This window comes from Micrasema longulum, unplaced genomic scaffold (assembly GCF_059751315.1).
Source record: "Micrasema longulum isolate JH-2025_06_02 unplaced genomic scaffold, ASM5975131v1 h1tg000279l, whole genome shotgun sequence".
In the NCBI taxonomy this organism is placed as follows: domain Eukaryota; kingdom Metazoa; phylum Arthropoda; class Insecta; order Trichoptera; family Brachycentridae; genus Micrasema; species Micrasema longulum.
The window spans coordinates 1,073,790-1,095,910 of NW_028277483.1; the positions used below are offsets into that span (position 1 = coordinate 1,073,790).

General features: G+C 33.0%; 1 protein-coding gene across 1 annotated transcript in view; it reads right to left on the bottom strand.

Annotated features, from left to right (window-relative positions):
• The window catches only part of ed (hemicentin protein echinoid), a 209,790-nt gene that overhangs the window by 140,081 nt on the left and 47,588 nt on the right, over nt 1–22,121 (bottom strand). The gene's annotated exons all lie outside the window — the stretch shown is intronic.

Genomic DNA, 22,121 nt, shown 5'->3' on the forward strand with positions numbered 1-22,121 from the left:
AGTTGAGTGTCATAACTTTAGAGGGCTCAGGGTTAAACGCGGTCAACGCGGTTAACGCGTATTCCCGTATTTTCTCCCTTGATTATGGGTCTAGAGCAGTGATTTTTGTACGATTTTGATTTGAATGTCAATCACACGAGGAGATAAAAAGAAAAACTAACCCTTATGACGTATATGTACATAGTTCAAAAGAGGAAAAAATAAATAACGTGTGTTCTTATTTCATTATTAATTTGGTTATGTATTTATAGTTCTTCTGTTCGCGTGATTGTTCTGAGCTGCTCCTAAACGGCTGAACCGCTTTTGAAGAAATTTTTTGTGTGAGTTTGAATGGGTTCCGGGTAGGTGGCGCTGCGATCTTAATGTCAAATGTCACTTAGTATATAGTTTAACGAAAATTCGAATTTTTCGAGATTTTTCTTTTGCTGAACCAGCTAATAGCAGACAAGCCAACATCTGTCGGGTCCGCTAGTAAAATAATATAATATGAGAGTGATGGTAAATAATCTTTGTAACAATTTTTTCAAACATATATCACTAGAATTAATATTATATCACTAGAATAAAATTAATTTACGATAAAAAGTGAGCAATTTTTTTTTTAAAATCCCAAATTTTAATTTTATACAAGAAAACCTATCCACTATTTTTTTTGTGTATTTTTTTACACGGTACTGTGTTGACTGTATCCACCATATAAAAAGATTTCGGTGCAGGTATATCCCAAATAATGCGTACATAATATATTTTGAACTGTGTGAATCTATCAGATATTATTATCATTTTAACAAATCCTTCACGGTTACGAGAATGGAATATAAATTAAATTACATAATAACAATATAACTTTCAAGCGGGACAAAAAAGGACGGGGTGTGCTTCACGATAAGAGTTGTTTGTGAACATATTTACGTTCTCAAGTTAAATACCATGTGGCAACGACTAAAATTTCAACTAGATAAATATTATTTCTTAGTAAAATAAATCCCTTACAGCAAAAGATGGATCCCTCCGGGCATATTTAAGCATCGTAATAAATTCAAAAGAAAAATGTAAGACAATTTGACCGGAGTTTCGGATTTACTGTATACCACTTATAAGCATACCTACATTCAAATTATACATTCAAATTGGAAGTCTAATATATATTCTAGTATTGTGAATATACGCAAAACGCTAACAGCGGGGAAATATTCAAATTGTTATCTTGTAAAGCGTGTGCTATAACAGATGTCTTCGGAAAGATTTAACTAGCGTTTATTTAAACAGGTATAAAGATAAGAGCTCCGGGCTATTTTTCCTTCTATAACTGGTCCAAGTACTGAATAAACATTAGAACACCTTTCGTATTGTAAGTTGAACCTCAATCCTTTCATATTTATGTGAAGTACAAGATACAGTTCTTAAATTGTATAGCCAGGTGCAAGATATGAATAAACTCACCAGTTAAGTAACAAACCTTTTTGGAAAATTGTTATTGTTTACTAACGGAATATATTATCTCGCACGTTCTACACTACCATTTTTTAGTTCACGCAGGTAGAAATACATGACAAAAATATAAAATGTACTGTTTTATGTGAGACGGAAAGCGCTTATGATTCACCTTTATGGCGTAAACACACCGAATACAATATAAAAACTATAATTCTTGAAGAGGGTTTAGTTACAGCGTGGCGCACACAATTTTTTTGCGCATTTTTCATTGAAAAGAAGTGACTTCTTTTAACATTGAAATCAAGTTACCAAAATCAATCTGAAACCAATTTAAAAATGGCTTTCTGGAAATTAATATACTGATGTATGTAGGTACCTACAGGTACGCGACGGAAGCCGGAAGGAAGTCGTTAGCACCAGTCAACAGGAAATAGGTATTTTGGTTACACTTAGTAATAACGGTTTAAAAGGGTAGCAATATCAACCTGCAAATGAAAAATTTATAAGGTAGTTAAATTTTACACAAAGAAGGTGTTGGTAATATTGATAGGAATGAAGTTTTTTTAATATGCTTAATATACATAATTCTGAAAATAAAAGTAGATAAAACTTATTTATTTATTTATTTTATTTTATTAGGGAAATCAACAGTTCTACATACATATTTTTAGTAAACAAACAGATATAGTGTATAAACTCAGAACCAATAACAGATTTCCACATAGTATACAAAGTTAGTAAAGAATATATATATTACATATCAAATAAATACATACAATTTATACATATAAAAATGTTATTTTCAAGTACTCAATAATCAAAGATATTTTAAATATTAATTTTAAGAACATTAAGTTACTGTAAATTGGGCGGGATAAGGACAAAAATGCTTGAAGATAGGATAAGGAGGGGGGGGGGGGGGGAGATGTACATATTTATTATTACAATACAAATACAATAAAAATGCTATCCATTCTAAAATAAAAGTATAAACTTTACTTACAAATAATACACGGACAATTAAGAATAAAAAACGCTACTGTTGACAAGGAAATGGAAGAAAAAAATATAATTTATTTCAAATAAAAAACTTTTTAATTTTTACCACATAAGAGTTTAATATAATATAACACTACTAGTTTCGGGTATTCTGAATTACTCATCATCTGGTGTAAATATAACCAAGTTTATATTTACACCTGCTGATCTGTAATTCAGAATACCTAAAACTAGTAGTGTTATAATATATTAAACTCTTATGTGGTAAAAATTATAAAGTGTTATATTTTAATTAAATTCAAAAAGTCTTTCCACAAAGTAAATGCTGAAACAATAAATAATGTTTTTTTTTAAATATTATAAGAAAAATTCGTAGGAACTGGGAAATTAATTTACGTCGATCAAAAGCGAGGGAAATTTTCTTAAAAACACAGCGTTATTTAACTATCATAGATAAAACAATATTTTTATTCGGCAAACGATTTATTTCCTTTTCAAGAAATGATAGAATTTAAACGAATATGTGAAGTGGAAGAGATTGTCTTTACGGTACTTGTATTGACAAAAATGGTTATAAGACGGTTGAATAGATATAAATAAAAAATAAAAACTATGCTAACGTTATCTACAATGCCTAGTTGATTTTTAATCAATTAATTTATATAAAATGCGATAAAAACATTTGCTTGTTCGTGGTAGGCAAAAACTAGAATCCAATCTTAAACTTCAACGAAGCGATTAGTTCCTAACTCGTGTTTTTATGAGATGAGTTTAGTCGTCTATCGTCGAATCATTAAATTCGTTTCTCTCTAACGGATGCTGAAGGTTGTAAGACTTCTTTCTGCACACAACGTATGGCACGGAGCATCTGCCACGCGATGCACCGAAGTGCATTCTGCGGGACTCGCTACACGTCTCCACTTCCTACGAAATCTGATATCGGGATTCGGGATAGGCGATGGGGAAAAAATTCAGCTGGTGCAAGGCAGATGGTTCGAGAATCTAGCGAAACCACGAAACACATGCTGCTTTTGCCACAGGAAAGAAATCCGTTGCACGAATCGATGACTTTGTCGATAATTAAACTGGCCCCTTTTAACGCCAGGAGTCAGTTGCTTGGAAAAAAGTTTTGTTTTTTAAATTAGGTTAAAAAAATAAAGCGATACATTTAGTTAGGAATGGATCGCCTCAACTATCAACCTCCGTCAAGCTTAAATCGGCAGATTCTGAAAAATAATTCGGTATATTTCGGTAGAATCGTTATCAGCTAGAACAGTTTCACAAAAAAAATAAACTGTTACTTGTGACGCGCCACGTTGCCTAAAAATATATTTATAAAATCTGTGTTGATAAGGTAAAGGGAGATAAGTCAACGAATATATTATGATAAAATAAATAAAACAACTTTATTTTCAACCACAATTTTTTTATTATTATTTTTTCCACCGACCGGTTTCAAAGCAAACAAGCTTCTTCGTCAAGGTTTACGTAACTAATGAATTGATTCCTTTTTTATTTTTATCATGTTCACTAAATACTACACGTGGACCCAATAAATCAAGTAGTTTTTTCCTTACACGGATGGTAATTTGATATCACTATTTTCGAAGTCAGACAGGAGAGGACCAAAAGAAATATTGTTTATTTGATTATTATGTTATGTATTATGACTTATCTCTCTTTACCTTATCAACACAGAACTATTCTGTAAAATTTAAATGTAGGTATCTATGAAATATATGACATAAATAAAATGTTATATTGATGTTTTTGTAGATATTTCTTGATAAAACTTCATAGCTAATGATTTGGATAAAATTATAAATAAAATAAGCTTAGCTTTCCTAGGCGAAAGCGCTCGTTGGTCAAAATGAAATAAAAGTAAAACTAAACCAAGAAGTTTTATTGATAATTGTATTTAAAATATTATCTAAATCATTAACTATGGAGTTTTTCAAGAAATATCTACAAAAAACATCAATACTTGTATAATCATAAATGATTTCATACAATCGTTTATTGAAATGTTTGATCAGAAATTTAAATTCAATAATTTGAATTATAATTTTATAAAAATCATTTTAAAAAATGTTTTTAAAAGTTATTACGAGGGAACTCGGTCTGACTTTTCTCTATAGAGACATACCCTTATTTTCTCTTTGGATAATGATAAAATATTATTAAATATTTTAAAACGTGACATAAATAAAATGATTTTAATAGTTATTAAGAGGAAACGTGGTCTGACTTTTCTTTACGTATACCCTTATTTTCTTCCTGGATAATGGCAGTGTTTTTTCACACACGATACATATTTAGTATTGGCGTGTCTGTATCATTTTGTCTTTTAGGTAAATTATTTCTTGTGGGAGCTACGACCACCCAAAAACCCTAATAAGTTAACAGTTTTTTTGTGGAATTTATTTTAATGTATTAATTTCAAATTACATTGGTACATATATATTCATTAACATAATAAGGCTTTTAAGGCTGTGCCCGTACCCAAATTTTACATACGATACAATATAAAAATTACAAAATAACAAAACCAAATACAAGAAATAACATTTAATACTTTGAATGATAATTGCATTCGATAAAATAATACAATTTTTTATGAAATTATAAGTAACAATTCAAATAAGATAAATAACATTAAAAACTTATAAAACTAATCAAATATAAATCATACATATGAAGCAACAAACATAAACAAGTTTACAAAATAATGTCATTAAATGTGTATGAAAATTTAGAGTATCTTCGTCGGTGACCGTATTGAACATGTTAAGAAAAAATATTGTACATAGGTACATATTATAGTATTTCTCGTACAGAAAACTTAATTTTACTTTGTGGATAAAATTGAAGATAAAAGTTAATTTCTCATTGTAAAGCGGGCCCTGGTGAAAATAATGCTGGTCTGGTATTCTGTGCAATAATTTTGTATATATATAGTTAAAATATCAAGGGGTAATGAGGATATTATGTTGTACGAAATCCTTAATTTCTATGAAAGAAACCGTATGAAGGGTGGTAAACAATCCAGCTCTTTTCTTATTTAAATCGAGTACGTGAGAATATTCAAATAAATAATAAAGATACTAAGAACAATGTTAAATAGAAGAAACGCCTAAATTTTACAAAGCACCATTTTAAAATAAAACAAATGAAAATGTATCCAAAAATAATCCGCAAGTTTTCTGCATTGCCACGTATTGAAGTCTCTGAACAATATAGCAGGAATGAAAAATATATGGAACTGACGAAAGAATAAAGATGGTTTGCTTACAAGAAAAAGAATAAGCGAGGATGTACGGACTATCCGGAGTACAAAAATGTACTCTTCCGCGGTGAGCGCAAAAGCTGAAATCGCGAGACATGACCGCGGCACTTACAATGTTTCGAATTGAAATAAACATTTTTGTATGCAGCTACAACAGCGCGCGGTCAGAAAACAGGCTTGAGGAGAGAGGGAGAGATGTTCTGCAGCGGGATGCCAACGGGAGGGAGTGGGAGGGAGATAACGAGGAAAAGTTTTTTTATAATGCAGTGATTGTCCGTCAATTCTTGGTAACTAGTTAACTTGGGCGGCGAACAGTTAGGTGCTTATTTCTAAGAAAACCTTGATGATGTTAAGAATAATATTTAATAAAACTTTGGATTAAAATCACTCTACGATTATTTTGCCGTCATAAGCATGAGAAAAAAATATTAATATGGGATAATGATCTACTAGAAATTTTGAACCATTTGGAGAGGTAGAAAAATTATTTCAGTACAAAACACGATATGACGTTTTTTAAGGAATAACAGAGTAGTGTGTATATCGTTGCTTCAGTTCGTTTTTGTCCAACAGACCAAAACACGAATCTGCAGAAAAAGATCATTTAAGTTTTTTTTTACGAAATAGGCATAACACAAACATTATACAAAATTCGTCAAACAACCCCTTAAACAATTTATGTTTAAATCATTTGAATTTTATAAATAAAGACTTTCTCAGAACTGAAGTTCAGTAACTCAATTTTGTTAAAAATGATATTATGAGATCCAAAAATAGGACTTTTGCAAATAAATGCTTTTTTGCTTACGATGCCAGTATTATAGTAAAATTAAATTAACAAATTATAGATGCTGCAATCCTGTGCTGAATGTAAACGTAAAAATATATTTAATTTATTGCAACAGAGAAGGAAACTATTTCTGAGCGTGGAATATGGAAGTCGAGGCATTTACAGAGGTTGTGATCTGTCATTGGCTGCAACTTTACACACCGTGTAACATACATTATTCTGCCTGTTTGAACATCATTTCCTTAACTCTTCCATCTGACGATTTTTGTAAAGTAAATAAGCTGAAACATTTATTGATATGGGTAAGCTTCATCAGGCTGAATTATTTCACCTACAAGAAAACGCCTGGTCAACGCGTTCGCCTACCATGCTCGAGGTCCTGAGTTCGATACCTGGGAGGATGGAAACATTTTTTTTTGTAAATTATGTGGTTTTTACTGAAATATTTCATTCTCCTTGCACTGGCACTTGAAGCGTAAGACTGATCACCTTACCATCGTGTAATATATGATCAGTATCTTATGTGCCATCGGTTGCGGATTAGGGGGTGATGATGATGATGATGAATAGTAAAAAAAATACCACAAAGGAGTTTATCATAATAACGCTCATTCATACTGTGTCTATGTAATAACATCATTATATAACGTTTTCATCACGAACAGAACCTCTCATCTCAATTTGTAATTATTTAGTGTTATTAAGAAACATTATTTAGTCATTAGCCAAGAAAACTAATTAATATTATGGAAGAACAGATCGTGATAAGCAAACTTTGCATGTCAATTCCGTTTGTTTTATGAAATTAAATTATTTCTTCAAACACTGTCGTGATTTACAATGGTAAAATGAATTTATTAGGCTAGAGCAGATATTCCTACATATTTAGACCCTCAGGGCCTCGATTATGATGGGAAGATAAAGACGTCATACCTTCACCTTGGCGGTATAGTTGAAGATAAATTCCCTCTAGCGATTATAAAGATATACTACCGATCCCTACCTTCAAGTTTTGGGTAGGTACATCGATATGAATCAAGGGGAAGCATACGTCACCGTACCCATATCTACGCTCTAAAATGACATAGCTTCAGTATGACGTCATAGTTGAAGATAAAAGTCTCCCGACCGACTACAAAGGTAAAGTACCGATACCCCCACCATCAAGTTTTGATGTAAGTACATAATTTTATACCGACGAGCCTAGAACCCCTCGATGCGTTTATCTACGCATTGAAAGTGTAAAAATTTTGTTCCACAGAGCAATTTTTTCTTAAATTATGATTTATTAAAAATTTAAATGGTTTTGAGGTTGGCACTTTTTTTCTTAAAATCCTATTAAAAATATGAGAGAGAAAAAAGTAAGTTTTGAAGTCGAATTAAATTCCGACATAACTGTGACTTAAATAAAACGAACGCCTAGATGTGAAAATAATGTCGCTAGGTTCTGTCCTATTACCAAATAAGAGTATCTAGGCGTCGAACACAGATTATATGCGTCAGAAAGTTACCACTCTAAAAAAAAAATATATATATATATTTTTTCCATCTGTTTTACTATCTTTTCGAGTGTATGTATCGAGACGTTAAAGGAGCTGGCTTTGCAGTCGATCGGTAGATACATACAGACGATCGTTAAGCGTACGTCTAGGTGATTTCCAAAAGTCATGCAAAATTCATGTTCAAGCGAGCATTTTTTGCTTGAATTGGGATTTATTGCAGTTTTATAATCGCTTTGAAGTGAGCACTTTTTATTACAGAAGCCTATTTAAAATATAAATGCGAATTATTTTTAATGTTAATGACGTAAGGAACGTGGCCTAATTGTTTGCGGTCATTCCATTGGCTTGTTTCGATCATATGATGTCGATATGACAAGTAGGTAGAACATACCGAGGTACGATACAGATAGTACAGAAGTTAAGTATACCGTCTCGATATATACAGATGAAGATAGCGTTCATAATCGAGGCACAGGGGTCGATTCCGACCTGCAAGAGGTCCATGAACAGTGGGAAAAAATAGGGGTCCCAATTAAACAGGCCATGACCAAAATTAAAGCTTTTCTTAAATAAAAGCTGACTGTTGTGCACGCTTCGTGGTACTTGTTTAAAATCCCGAATAAAACTGAAAATCTCGCCGCTTTTGGGATTAGATATACAATGGGGAACTTCAGCCCTACGGGAAAATGGATACAAAAAATATTTTTTTACGCGTGATGAAAATTAGAGCATTAAATTATACGGCCAAGTTTCTTAGAGAAGTACGAATTAAAAAAATAAATAAAACTGAACTTCCCTGAACGATTTCACTAGTTCATATGACTCAACCAATGATAAGAAAGTTGTGGAAGATTTTTGGTTTACTTACTGTCAACGGACCAATCGGCAGAACTGACCGAAAAGACGCGGAAAAGAAATTAAGACGTCACACGCAGAGTAATTTCAGAAATACAAAACAAAATCAGTCTGCATTCATCAACAGATCTGTGTAGTGGTAAGGAAATGGATCAGACAGCTCAATGAAGAACGTAATGTGTACGACGACAAACGAACTTAGCATCCATCTTTGACAAACAAGTTCTTTACCAATCAATAATCCGCCAGCTACAAAAATCCTTTTAAAGATGATGAATTAATTCGTTAAAATTCACTTATTAGTAAATCGGGGGTCCACTAGCCAAAACATAAAAAATCGGCACGTGGTGCAGGGGAAAAAAGGGTTTGAGAACCTCTAGGTAACAAGTGAAAGTGCATTCCTCCACATACCCTAAACCGTTTTAAAGACCATGGGTCTTCCTATCGATTTAACTCAGACAAAAAGCAATTTTTTTTCGACAACAAACGAGTTACTCTTTTAAATTTTTAATTTCATGTATCGCGTTGTAATCAAATTTAAATACACTATTTTCACTGTGTTTGGCATATTATATGGAGGGCCTTTGTTGGATATTGTCATTCATCCTAATTTCCATATTGCAAAGACGAATGGTAGCAAAAACTTTATTTACTTGTATCACAATAGCCTATATCCATTATAATAATTTCATAAATTTAATAACGTCAGATTAGATTATTATTATTGTTATTTTTAAATTTTCTAACGCTGACGTCCTTTGTATAAGTCACAAAGAGAAAATTCCCATAATTATGCGTGTAGCACCGCTTTTTTAAAGGCTAAAGTAACAGGCAAGATGCCGTAGTAAAGAAAAATGTTTATATTTTTGCTATTTGTTCCCGGTTCTCGCTTCTGATTTGAAAAAGGAACGCGCGCCATTACGGTTTTGAGTGCGCGTCCTATACAAAGTACCTAAGCATGTGTTTCCTAGTACGGGCCGCGCAGGTAATGGTTGCGCGACGTTGCCAGTTTATTTTCTTAGCGCGGGTAGGTACGTACTGTACGTAGGTACTTTTTTTATGTTTCTATTAAAAAACGAACATACATATTATATTAAAAATATGCAATTTGAAAAATATCAATGCAAACGTCATTATTTGTTGACTAAACTAAATAATTTTATGGTGAAATACATAACTTTAAAAAAAAATGTAAGCAGGTTCTTAACTCAAGATTTTAAGCCGTCGTTTAAGTAAACGTTTTTTATTTTTAATTGTTTTTTTTGTTGAAGTTATGATTCATAAGCAACGTTAATAGGTGTGTATGCTTAAAGTTTTTTTCTTACTTTGCATTATTTCTTGAAACTTAAAAGTCGAGATCCGTTTGTTATGTACGGCTGAGATAAGTTTTATCGACAAAATATATAAAGGAGTTCTGCTACGGCAAAATGGCAAAGAAAGACATGCCATGATCAAATCCAACAAATACTTGAATATGGACATGTCAAAAGTAGAGAAAGCGAGGTCTGTATGCAAAAACTGACTGATATGGCGTAGTATCCTTTCTGCCTACCTACCACCACGGGGAAACGGCATGATAATTTGTTTTTTGTTGAAGTTGTAAAAAAAACAAAAAATACGTTTATTTGTGGATATATGTTTGGTTTAAGTGTTTTATTAATAAAAAAAATATATTATTCCTTTCAACTATTTCAAAATTTGGATATCAGCACCTTATTTTACACCATATAAGCGAATTTTTAAGGTTAAACAAAATGTAAGTACCTGCAAATAAATTCAAAGGGTAAGTATTTTAGCGTAATGTTAATGGGAATTGGAAATATTTGCAATAAAGTTGCCGTGACAAAATAAAGGAGCTATGTGCAATGCTATAACCGTCATTCAGAGAGAACGTGACTGTCGTGGTATTTATGGAGAAATTGAGGTTAAGTCAATTTCACAAAAACCTTTGATCAATGCCTTCTGTATCATTTCTCTTTTCATGAAACTTACTCAGTTTTATGGCGCGGTATCTAAAGAATGTAAAATAAAATCAACAGTTATACTTAGTACTGAAATATTTTATGACGCCCTTAACCCTTCTGGACATTAAAATCTTAATAACACAATCAGCCTAAGTTTTCAGTTAAATTAGGACCACCATTAAAATTAAAACCAAATTGTAAGCATCGCCACTCGGGTTTATATCTTTAGCTATCTGATTATGGAAACATCTGGCAGATGAGACTTTGTTAACTCCACGTAGTAAAAAAGCATTCAACAAAATAATATGCAATCGAGTAATCATATTCAAAACAATTCAACTTTCCTCCTCAGCACCACATGCCGTGAAATTGTTTTAAAAAGCAACCAGTGGAAAGGTAATGAATTATTATTATGAAAAAGAATATTTAATTTTCATTCTGTTGTTATTTGTTAAATTGTTACAAAATACTTTTTTACTCGTTGTCAGCGTTGCTTTTGAGGTTTTACACGAAGAGACGCACTTCGTTTGGTACTGAAAAGGAGGCAATTCCATTTTATAAAAATATTTAATTCTTTGGATTTCTCCGATTTTTTCCACATGGTTAAAAATAATTCGTATTTAATTATTAATTAATCTAAGTATCGATGCACGAACTTCCCAATTTTAAGTAAATATTAAATTTGATTGTTAATTTATAATTTAAACGTCTTTATTTGGAAATGAAAATCGACAGAACATTTTTGACAAAATGTCTTGATTTTCGGAATATTAAAATCAAACGTTGTAATTTAAGACTATCACATCGATTTTGGAAATGTTAAAATAAAGCACTTGAAATAAGAGAAAAATTAGGTCGTCTACTCCAAAGGAAACGTCAGAAGTCAATTTTAGTTATTTTGCAGGAGATCAGGTTCCGAATTTTCTTTTCTTTTATTGAGTTTATTCTTATTAATTAAATTCGTATAATTTGTTGTAATACAGGTGTTTTAAAACAACCATAACTTTATACGCATGCTGAAAAAAATAAGTAAATGGATTTTTCTAAGATAAAAATAAATTTTTAGATTAACATTGAAGTTTTTAACTTGACACATAGAAAGATTAAAACTTAATAATACGCAGCACCATTTCATTAAGAATCTATTTTATTTATTTATTCAAAATTACACTATTTTATGCAATATGTGATGCAATCGAATAACAATCTAGAAAAAAAATGTATAAGTAATAAATTTTTAAGTTCCAAAGAATACAATGCCAAAAAGATAATCAGAAATAATTTTAAAAATATAAATTATATAAATTATACAAATTTAGATTAACACATAACCAAATATACAAAATAATTGTATCATTAAAATCAATAGAAAAATAATATATATTACATTAACACATAATTGAAATGATAATTGATATATGTTTTCTAGAAACTCACTCAATACTACAATAAGAAATAGGAGTAGTAAATAATATGCCAAATAATAGTAAATACTAGATTAAATAATACAAAAATACATACAAATACAAAAAAATATCAAGATATATAAAAATATCTTGATTAGTTTAATATTGGCGTTGGCGCGTTTTTGATATAGGCGGCGATGCAGGTAAACATTAGTATGCCAACAACGTTGCCGCTGTAGCAACTAGCAACGTTGTTAAGGCGGGATCGGGGTTAGGTCAGCCAAGGCAACTAACACCTGCCTGTTTTTTGTGCGCCAAATAATTTGGTTGTTGGTCGGAGGATGCGCCCGTATACAGCTAACTCGGATGACGTAGGCAGGCACGAGATGCACTGACGGTTTCTGGGTAGGTAAATGCATTTTACTCATTATTCCGTGGAGATGAATTGCACTGTTTTCTAGGGTATAATGGATAACTTAATTTTATTTCCTTTTTAATAATTTATTTTATTATATTTGATGAAAAATTGAACTTCATTAAACATATACAGAGCATAACAAATAAAAACATGGAAACTCGCGGATTTCTGTTGCGAACGATTAGAGACTTTGACTCAGTCTATGTAATGAAAATTGTATATGTTGCTTTGGTACCTAGCCAACTTGAATACAACTCGGTTATATGGTCACCATATTATAAAGTTCATATAAATAATATCGAAAGAATTCAACAAAAAATATTACGTTTCGTTAATTTTGAATAAGATATTCCAGTTGAACATGTTAATTATACATACTTAAAAAAATATTTAAATTTACGCACATTAGAAACTAGAAGAAAATTGAATGATTTGTTATTTTTATTTAAAATATTAAATTCAGTGTTTGACTGTCCGATACAAGTGCCCGGCCGGATCACTCGATTTAATAAACTCTTCTATATAAATGTATCTACAACTAACTACAATGCACACTCGCCTATAAGGAGAATTCATGTGTTTGCAAACGATTACGCAAATGGTGTAGATATGTTTAATATAACACTTTTGAACTTTAAAAGACAGTGTATCAATTTATTATCTCCAAATTTAAATACTTAAATAATACTTTGTTGTTTTATATTGTCTACCCTTTATTAACTTATATCCATATTCTTAATAATTATTTTTCTACATTCTTCTAATTTTAAGATTCTTTTAAATATAACCGATGGTAAAAAATGAACTTCCGTTCTCTCTACTGGAATATATGTATGTGTGTACTATATGTAAGATTAGTTTTTACATTTTTCTTTTTTCTTTTTCGCAATACTTCATTTTAAATTTTTAGCTACTTTTGTGTACAATATTTGTCTTTTCTTTATATTTAAATATATTTATTTATTTATTTATTTATTTATTGTGGATAACTTATATAGCGCCATTTTCGTAATAAAATACCTCAAGGGCGCTTTACATGGTGATTCTACTGTTAAGTTAATTTAATTGAAGCTTTAAATTTGTAATTTGATTAAAATAATTTATTTTGTTGTCACGTGCTACGGATTTATTCAAATGATTTAGAGAACAAGTGGGTTTTAAGTTTTTTCCGAAACATCACTTCACTTTCACAGCCTCGCACCTCTGCTGGGAGAGCATTCCATGCCATAGGGCCTGCGACCGCAAATGCGCGCTCACCAAATTTAGTGCGCTGTTTGCGTAGAGGTATAATAACTTTTCCTCTCGCCGTAGACGTAGCTGATCTAAGCGTGAGACGCCTGTCAGCTAGTTCATCTGGAATGCATAGTTCCCTTAGATATTCCGGAGCCGAGTTGTGCAGTGACTTATACATAAGCCAACAGAGTTTGTATTCGACCCTCTGTGGAAAACGTAGCCAGTGTAGTTCCCGAAGTAGTGGAGTGATATGACTGAACTTAGAGATTCCGAAAATAAGTCTCGCTGCGGCATTCAATACAGATTGTAGGCGAGTCATTTTGTTCATTGGTAGACCTGCATAGATACCATTACAATAATCGACTCTAGACACTACAAACGCATTTATTAATTGACGGGCGGCATCAACCGGCAAATTTTTGCGTATGCATTTAATTTGTCTCAGCTGGTAGAAGCATGAACTTATCGTTCTACTAATTTGAGCGTCAAGAGATAGGTCAGAATTGAGTAAAACTCCCAGTAGTTTAACGGTGGGTAAAACGGCACTCCCTACATTGGGTAGAGCCGTATCCTGGATCAAATTCTGTCGTCTGGCTGAAGCCACCCACAGTTGTTCAGTTTTTGATGGGTTTAATGTTAGTCTGTTTTCAGCCATCCAGTTTCCTATTTTCTTGATGCATCCATCAATTAAATTGACAAGCACACTTCTCTCGCCTGGTTTGCAATAAAAATAAATCTGCGTATCATCTGCATAGCAGTGCGACCACAATCCACATTCTTTGATAATGTTCTCTATATCTTTAGTGTAAAGGAGATAGAGAAGTGGTCCGAGTACTGACCCTTGAGGCACTCCTGTAGACACCCGAAAGTTGGTTGAGCTTTTACCCTGGAACACGACTGCATATTTTCTTTTATTAAGATATGAACTGAACCACATATGTGCCTGATCACGGATACCATAAGTTTTCTCCAGACGTTCAAGCAAAATATTATGGTCTACAGTATCAAATGCAGCACTCATGTCCAGAAGAGCCATCAACACCAGATTACCAGAGTCCACCGACGTTATAATGTCAGACAGTACTCTTATCACTCCCGTCTCCGTGGAATGAAAACGTCGGTATGCCGATTGCCTTACCGAAAATAAAGAATTCCGCTCGATATAGTTAACGAGCCTGTGAGAAACTATTTTTTCTAGTATTTTTGATACGATGGGAAGATTTGAAATAGGGCGAAAACTGGAAAGATCTTCCACATCTAGTTGGGAATTTTTTAAAAGTGGAGTTACATTTGCTTTTTTTATGGCTCTCGGAACAATGCTGCGCTCCATGGATGTATTAAATAAATCTGTTAAAAATGGAGCTAATACGTTAATGCATTTTTTCAAAAGCCATGTTGGCATCGGATCTAATATACATTGTTTGTTGGGTAATGCCGCAACAATTTTTTTAACCTCATTTATAGACGTTGGTTCAAATTTACTGAATTTTTGAAGGGCATTATCTAAAATTACAGGTTTTTTCGCTGAACTACACGCCAGTCTGATTTTTTCGACTTTATTTGTAAAAAAGTCGGCAAAATCAGTGGCAGTAGCGCTTGTGTTAGATGTCTCTGCTATACAGTCACCACGAACAGATTGAAGGCTTCGCCAGAGTTGTTTTGGAGACTTTTTCTGTTCAGTGATTTTTGTACACCAGAAACTAGATTTTATTTCTTTTATAAATGTCCTATAAGAGGCTTGCATATCTAACCATATTGATCGGTCCAAAGTTGACAGTGTGTTTCTGTATTTGCGTTCTAGACGTCTTAGCTCTTTCTTTTTGAGTCGACAATTTTCGTCAAACCATGCATCAGATTTCCTTTTTCGAATAGTTTTCGTAGTAAATGGTGCATGTTTGTCTATCAGGTTAGATAGTACCTCATTGTACAACCCAACCAATTGATCGACGTCGTTTGAGCGACGGTCAATGTCCGGACCAATCAACGATGTCAGAAGTTCGGATTTAAAATGTTCTAAATTTAATTTTCTCCATGGCCTTGATGCGAGTGTATATATGTAAAACATGTAAAAGCCTACAAGGCGTTTAAATAAATAAATAAATTTAAAAACCGTCCTTGGTCTCGGTCAATGGTTTGTTATTATTATTATTATGGATAACTTTAATGGGGCCATTTATTGTAAAATATTACCTCAGGGGCGCTTTAAAAAGTTGAATTAATTGAATAAAACTGAATTTTGGCCTATTTAATTTGTGAATTAAGCAAAACAATTTATTTTGTTGTCACCATACTACGGATTTTTTTAAATGATTTAGAGAACAAGTGGCATCAAATCACTCTTACAGTTTCGCAGCTCTGCTGGGAGAGCATTCCATGCAGTAGGGGCCAGTGACCGCAAATGCGCGTTCGCCGAATTTAGTGCGCTATTTGCGTAAAGGTATAATAACTTTTCCTCTCAACGTAGATGTAGCTGATCTAAGCGTCTAATATCCCTTCTCGAATTTTTTTTCTCTCTTTGTTGCAACAATTAAAAATTTATTTATTTATACAATCGCTTTGTTATGCGCCTATTACCAAAATGGCGCTTTATAAGTTATCGATAATAATAATTGTATAATCTTTATTGCATAAAAAAAACACATAATTTAATGACGTATACAATAAGTATATTTTATGAGAAAATCTTTTGAGCTGTCTCCTGCAAAGTATGTGGTATATTTGCAGATAGAGCACTTAACGCAGCGCGCGTCGAAATATCCATAATTGTTTTTTAATATTCCTCATTTACAGATTATGATAGACGTTTTTATTTTGAATATCTTGAAGACCTATTCATTTTTCGCTGACGTAAATGTCATAAATAATGGCTCCGTTACGCCTGTCAAAGACACGCTTTGTTTTATACGAAATCGAACAAAAGTACTTCGGTACATTATGTGTTTGTAACTTAAAAAAACATAAAGGTACATTTCTAAATATAAAGTAATAAAAATGTTTACAAGTTACAAGCACAAGTGGGTCAAAGCACCAGTAAATGACCACCCCCCAGTAAATGACCATTGGTTAATACAACACAATATAATAAGAATTGCTACATGTGTCCAGTCAAAAAAAATTAACACTAGAAACTATGACAAAAGCAGTAGGCGGACACATCTTTCGGTAAGAAACAAATCTTTCAGTTTTGAACTGTGAATTGTCAAAAGGTAATAGTGCGTCTTCCCGTTATTGTTCAGAGATTGATAGTGATTTTATAAGGAAAGGTGTGGTAAGGGTTTTATTTGATGCTATTTCTTATGCAATTCTTTAAATATATCCATATTCTAATGTGTAAGGGTGTTTTATAATGTTATGATGTAACTAGATCTGAGTATTATTTTTACTGGGGTAGTAGTGGTCATTCACTGGTGATTTGCTATTTTTTTAGAGTAATATTAATTATAATTGTAATACTCGTATTTCAATAAAAAAGTATTTAGAAAAATTCATGTGTTTTTTTATTGTTTTCTTTTATTTTGAACGATTGAAAAATTAAATTTATACCTTTAATGTGGATTTCACTACAAGCTGAACCTTAAACGGTCATTCATTGGTGCTCTGACCCTATATGTAAGTGAAAACGATACATTGTGTACAAGCTAACCCTAAATATGTATATGCGAACAATGTATATTTCGTGTTTCCATTCGATTTTAAACATATTTTATTCGTACGCGTGTTTTATTTTTCAATATAGAGTACTAAAGTACACAATTACACGGGATACTAAGCCAAAAAAAATAACTAACAAATGTAAATGGACTCGACACGTGCCAATATAATTGTTTTTATGACATCTTGGACTTGCCCCTGTCTCGAGCTGTGCTTGCGGAGATGACCATCAATCGGCCGAACACAGCCTGTGGCACTGTGAGCTATTGGATGGTGCCAGAGATGAGATGCTAAATGGTCTGACAGAGGTCATGCGTGGAATGAGGATCTGATGGCCAGCCGTACGAATTTCGCACTCTTCCGTCAGTTTGTCCGGACTTGGGTATCGCGTTGGGAGCTCCTCAGATGCACGGAGGCCTGCCTAGGTGGGACAGGCAACTGTTCCTGTGGGATGCTCATTCAGTTGGGACTGTGCTGCCTTCTGAGCGGAACGCACGCGTTATTTTGTTTCGTCCTCCCCTTACGGAGGTGGTATTCTGATCCTCTGCCTCTGGCCATCCAGGGAGTCCTTTATTCAAGGCTGTTCTCTCATTGTAAATATCCGTGTTTTTACTTATGTTTGTTGGGTAAGTTATGTTTTTAGTGTTACTAAAGTTTTAAGAAATTATTTGTATGCGTTTATTTATGTAAATTGTTTGTGTAAACACATATTTTTGAATAAAAAAAACAGAGGCATTGAGGGGATCCTGAGGGGGGGGATGACGTGTTGGTCTTTGTCCATACATCCTCCTCCCCCCCTTCTTAATCTGCATAGAGTTTGTATTCGTTAGTAATATTCATAATAAATTTCCTCTATGCGCAGCTGACTGAGTCCCCCAGGACTCTATAACAGCGGGTGGATGGTGTGCTTAATGGGAAATTGGGAAATTATATGTTAACTCCTGATATATTGTTTTTAAAAATGATATTCTGTTGCAATTAGGCTACGGTCTGTATTCGGTGGTAGATACCTTACTTAACGGAATCAACATTAATATTAAAAAGATCAATATTTTGCATATAGCTTACAAAACTATGTTTCTTTGGGTGCGGTCCAGAGTATTATAAAATGTGTGATTGGTGTTTTCAAAATTAGGACTAAACAATATAAAAGTTAGACTACCGCAATTTATTTTAGATCTAATCTACGCAAAACAAATAAAGTAGTGATCACACTGCGGCGTACTTATAAAATATTAAAACTCACTTTGAAATAAACGGGCAAGCGAAAAACACGTTCGTTTGTTTTATTTGAAACCTTCTGTGACAAAAAGCTCCCATGTGGGTTATTTAAAATGCCAACACACGAACTTATATTATTATTATTGCTGGCTTACCATATGGAGGACGATTAACAAGTAGCCAAGCGTGATTTAATTCATTCGCGGTTTGACAAAATCCGCTACTGTACTGTGGCGGCAGCTGCCACTTCGAGTGACGTGGGTAGAGTACCGAGTACCTACTGACTTGGACGGACTATACGTACAGCAGCGGACCCGATTCGTTCGCCGAAGATTGGTGTATTATACACTATACATAGAATCGAATGTCAATACCACAAAAATGGCAAAAAAAATGTTGCGATTAAGGGTCAGGTCATAGAATTAAGAATAGTCCAGAAGGAGCGTAGAATCATATTTGAATACATCGGACTGTGTCCTTAAATCCCCCCACTATGCCCTACTTTCGCCGCGCGCATTTTTGATGTCGCCGCGTAATGTTGCACGATGGGAAAAAATATAATCATAACACAAATATAAGGTTAAAAAAAAAAGCAATCTGTTCATTTCTCTAAAATTGTATTGTGCACGCGGAAATATTTATTGACACAACAGAGTAGAAAAGTAAAGGGTCATTTAATAAGAGTAATTGAATTCATGAACTTTAAACATAAAATATAAAACAAATTTTATTTTACATTTAACGGATATTTTTATATCATGTTAAACAATATTTGATGTTTTAAAGATAATGTCGGTCAAATGTCCACCACAGAGTTTTTTAATCCGAGGTTCAATTTTCATTAGCTCTCTAATTAGATAAGAAAAGTAGGATAAAAAAATTTACTACCCTGGCAACACTAACGAAATGTTCATTTTAATTTCTTCGACAATCTGACAGATGGAAAAATAATTCAATTTTTAAGTAATGTATTTGCTACTTACACATTAATTTGGTAATTACACATGAAATGTGATCCTATCTTGGTTCTTTAAGATCCTAGCAGTATTTCTACACTTTAAAAGGACACAACACGGCATAGTTGAATTCAAATCAGAAGTTGCATACTTAGAGACGTCTACAAAGAAACTAATGGGTCAAAACGTAAAACTACTCATTTGTGAGTAGTTTAGTCGCCTTCTGTTTGATGCTCGTATGCGGTTTCTGAACTATTCTTAATTCTATGGGTCAGATATTAGAAACATTGTAACAGAAGCAATATTACAATTATTAGCTGTTAATTCATATACGGATAGTTGGGTAAATATCTAAGGTAGATTAGATATTAAAAACCAACTTCAAAACATTCCAGCAGATGCAATATCACTAATGACTGAGCTGTTAATTCTATATCGAAAATAGTTGGGGAAATCTAGTTATACAGTCCCGTCAATCTCAAATTAAAACTTTTAAAATACCACAAAAAACGAATGTAGGAACTTACGTAAAAACTCAAAACACAGATCATGTCCGTGCGCCTGTTACAGACATTTTATGAAAAAATCCTTTCATAATCCTATATAAAATATATTGATTCAATCTAACTTGGGGAATATTTCGAAACGCTTGAGTCGCCTGTCTCCTTACAAATTTATATTAAAGTTTTGACACGGCCGGCGGTAGCGTGCCGAAATAATTTTAACATTCTATTATTTTGATGGTCAGTTTGGAGAAATACTTTAAGCTGGACGCGCGTCGACATTATTTTTTAATATAAGGCGGGATGTGGTACTGTGTAATTACATAAAATATCAAGCTTCGGCGGCCAGCTAGTTTGTGTCTTGGGCCTGAATCTATTGCCATAGACATTTCGCAATCGTGACAGACGTTGAGAAATAAAATTATTCCGATTTTCGAACAAGAAGGAATGCAATTGAAATGATACGTGTCTTTAAAATTGTAAGCGTAAAATTGGTGATTATGTCGCGGTTTTTCGTGAGATTACAATTCTCACAAATGAAAATCAGAGTAATTGATTCATTCGCGCAAAACTCGTTTGTTTTTAGCTATTGACAAATTTGCACGTCGCGGCTGCGACGAAATGTGACTAAATCTATTCAATTTGCTCAAATGCGACTTAAAAATCAAAGGTGAAATCATCGCAGAACTGCACACCTTTTAAAACAATGGACTATAATTTATGGACATTATATGCTGGAAAATACATCGAATAATAATACTGGTATTTCATGGGACCAAATGACAGTTGTGTTAAAATAAAATTAGATCCTTAAATATTCAGATTTAATACAGTTACTCAAATATCCCTACAATTAGCAGATCACATTGCAACATTAAAATAATTCTGAAACTACAACGTTTGGGATTATTCTATAGTGTCGCATGTATATTTTTTTTAGATAAACATTAAAAGCTATGGGTTTTTTCTTTAAAATAAAAAAATATGTATATTAGAAAGGCGTAAAAAACGCATTAGTTTTGAAAAATAATTGTTTTTTTCATTCATGTTAAAAGTTATTTCGTTCGCGGTTTACCGGCTATGGAAGTCAAAATCGCGTCTCTTGTTTAGGAAATCCAAAAGAAATATATCATGAGGTTGGAAAAGATATTGTGTCCATACAAAAAATAGTCAGTACCAAGTGTTCCAGTATGCTAGACAGATAAGGTGCGGTCCAATCGGAAGTGAAATATTCTAAAAAAGAAGAAAGTTATAACGTATACATAAGAGTGGATCCTCTGAGAAAAATGTTACCGTGAACGTGTTAATGGAAATGTTATTTTCTTGGCTCCCTACAAAAAGATATATAATACAGTATTTACTTCAACAAATAATCAAAATGCAAATTGATTCAGAGTGATTGTATTGGTCATAATGCATTATGTTTGTTACAAGGTCTGTAAGTGTATTCTCTTGCCAATTCAATGCATCATTAAGAGACAAAGCAGCCCACGTGACCTTGATTGGACACATCACCATGTGGAATTCCACGATTAAGGCTTAAATGGCGCCAAGTAAATGATTCCATACGTGCAATTAATGGCACAACGCAATAAAATCACATAAAGACATCGATCGAAACCCAATCATTTCGAAACATATTTGTCTTGATCCTGGGCCGCGATTATGATGGGAAGCTAAGGACGTCATACCGTGACGGTAAAGATAAATTATCCCGAACGATTACGAAGATACACTACCGACCCCACCTTCAAGTTTTGGATAGGTACATCGATTTGTAACAAGGGAAAGCGTACGTCACGGTACACAGATCTACGCACTTAAGTGACATAGCTTCATAATGACGTCATAGTTGAAGATAAATTCTCCCGAGCGATTACGAAGATACAATACCGATCCC